The sequence below is a fragment of the Vombatus ursinus genome, unplaced genomic scaffold (assembly GCF_900497805.2).
Source record: "Vombatus ursinus unplaced genomic scaffold, bare-nosed wombat genome assembly UNPS02014863.1, whole genome shotgun sequence".
NCBI lineage: Eukaryota > Metazoa > Chordata > Mammalia > Diprotodontia > Vombatidae > Vombatus > Vombatus ursinus.
The window spans coordinates 19,702,080-19,705,250 of record NW_020954641.1 but is presented as its reverse complement, the minus strand read 5'-3'; positions in this window follow the sequence as shown (position 1 = coordinate 19,705,250).

Sequence of the window (3,171 nt, the reverse complement as noted above, 5' to 3'; positions counted from 1 at the left end):
TCCAAGAATGTACTACTCTAGGATGGGCAGAGCCAAGATGGTGGAGTAAAAGCATTGACTTTCTTGAGCTGTCCCCCTAACCCCTCTAAATACCTATAAAAAATGGCTCTAAACAAATTCTAAAGCAGCAGAACCCACAAAAAGACAGAGTGAAACAAATTTCCAGTCAAAGACAGACTGGATGGTTGATTGGAAAGGTCTAGGTTGGGAGAGAGAATTTAAAAATTATTGGACTACTTGAAAGTCATGATCAAAAAAAGAGCCTAAACATCATCTTTCAAGAAATTATATTCTAGATATATTCTGATATGCTAGAATCAGAGGGTAAAACAGAAATGGAAAGAATCTACCAATCACCTCCTGAAAGAGATCCCCAAAGGAAAGCTCCTAGGAATATTGTAGCTAAATTCCAGAGTTCCCAGGTCAAGGAGAAAATATTGCAAGCAGCCAGAAAGAAACAATTCAAGTATTGTGGAAACACAATCAGGATAACACAAGTTTAGCAGCTTCTACATTAAGGGACCAGAAGGCTTGAAATATGATATTCTGGAGGTCAAAGGAGCTAGGATTACAACCAAGATTCACCTACCCAGCAAAACCAAATATAATCCTTCAGGGGAAAAAAATGGACATTCAGTGAAGTAAAGGACTTTCAAGCATACCTGATGAAAAGACCAGAACTGAATAGAAAATCTGACTTTCAAATACAAGACTCAAAAGAAGCATGAAGAGATAACGAGGGAGGGGAAATCATAAGTGACATATTAAAGTTGAACTGTTTACATTCCTATATGGAAAGATGATATTTGTAACCCATGAGACCTTTGCCAGTATTAGGATAGTTGGAGGGAAAAAATATATGTAGATAGATAGATAGATAGATAGATAGATAGATAGAGAAATAAATGGCACAGGTGTGAGTTGAATATGAAAGGATGATATCTAAAAAATAAAATTAAGGGGTTAGAGAGAAGATTATACTGTGAGAATTAGAAAGGGAGAGGTCAAATGGGATAAATTATCTCACATAAAACAGACAAGAAAAAGTTTTTACAGTGGAAGGGAAGTGGGGGAAGGTAAGAGGGAATGAGTGAATCTTATCCTCATCAGAATTGGCTTAAGGAGGTATGTTATTACCTCCTTACATACTCAACTGGGTACGGAAATCTATCTTACCCTACAGAAAAAGAGGAGGGAAGCATATAAGAGATGGGGAAGGTGGCAGGGATGATAGAAGGGAGGGCAGATTGGGGAGGAGGTAATCAGAAGCAAACACTTTTGAGGAGGTACAGTGTTAAAAGAGAGAATAGAATAAATAGGGAGAGGATAAGATGAAGGGAAATATAGTTAGTTTTTCACAACATGACTACTATTGGAAGTGTTTTATATGACTACACATGTATAACAAGTATCTAGTTGCTTGCCTCCTCAATGAGAGTGAGTGAGGAGGGAGGAAGGGAAAAAATTTGGAAACCAAAGTTTTAAAAACAAATGTTAAAAATTGTTTTCGCATGAAACTAGGAAATAAGTTATATAAGCAATGGGGTATAGAAATCTATCCTGCCCTACAGCAAAATGGAAGGGGAAAGGGATAAGGGGGGGGTGACAGAAGGGAGGGCAGATCAGGGGAAGGGTATTCAGAATCCATGCCATCTTGGGGTGAGGGGAGGGGTGAGATAGAGAGAAAATTTGGAACTCAAAATCTTGTGAAAGTGTTGAAAACTAAAAATAAAGAATGTACTACTCTAAAGCTACTCACCTCTTCTACTATGCTCTCTGTAATACCTACTCAATAGGAAATAAACTTGCTTTCATCTTTATGTCTTTTCTTTTCCCATTCATTCCATCTTTTGGCTCTCACTGAAACCTGACTGCTTTTAGATGTCATAGCAATGCTTTATAATATTGGAAGTGAAGGAGTTGGAATATTCCTTCCCTATTGCCACTTTCAGATTTTTCCTCTACAATCATCACTTAGTAACCTCTCCTTCTTTGGAGTTCTCCCAGTCCATATCTAAAATCTAATCAAAACTATGGTATCTGTTGTCACTTGACCTCCATGATACTCTCCTTTCCCCAGTGCATTCAGTACCTGGCTCACAGTGTACATCTTTTCTCCATCTCCTGCCCTCATACTAGGATACTTCAACATATGTATTTATAAATTCTCAAACACCATAACCTTTCTATTCTATAATGTGCTCATTTCTCATGACAAACTCCTCCACCCACCATAAGTCACACAAAGATGACCATGCCCTTGATCTTCTCATCACCCAGAAATGTTCTAGTTCCATATACATGGAAATTCCCTTATCTTATCATCCTCTTTTGTCATTCTACCTCTCCCTTTACCTCACAAACTCTGTCTTGTTCTTTCTTATGCAACTTCCTCTTCACTAACAACACTCACTTTACTCCCCCATTCTGATCTTTTGGTGAACCAGTTCAACTCTATTATATCCACTTATCTTAAGTCTCCCACCTCTTATACTTTTCATCTATCTTGCCAGGCCAAGCCTCAGCTTTGGATAATTCCCATCTGTTGCCTTCATTCCCACATATGTGCTGTTGAAAGAAGCTTGAGAAAATCATGAAACTCCTGACTAGGTCCACTAGAAATTTATGTTACATAATCTCACCTTCCCCTCTCCTCACTACAATAAAGCAATACTTCTATGTTTTCCAATTAGCTCACAATATCACTCATCATAACAACTCTTGCAAACCTTTTTCTCCCTTTTTAAAACTCCCATGACTTCCCAACTCCACCCCATCTCAGCTGAGAACTTTGCTTCACATTTTTCTGAAAAAAAAAAATAGCCCTTCAGCAAGAGATCTCTATTCTCCCCTGAGTCTCATCTTATATCACCCAAATGCCTTCTGCCACTATCTTCTAGACTTTGTCTCACTTTAAGAGGCAGCCCTTCTCCTTGCCAAAACAAATTTCTCTAAAAAGGTCTACATTATATCCCATCTTCTCAACATGGAGAACTCAATATTGGTCAATAGGGTAATATGAAAATCTCAAAAGCTAATGTGATTATGGGCTACATTTAGAAGCACAGCTGCTTAAAATGAGAAGATAACAGCTGTGCTATACTCTGCTGATATTAGACCATCTCTGAATTACTGTGTTCAGTTTTATGTCTCACATTTTAAGAAGGTCTG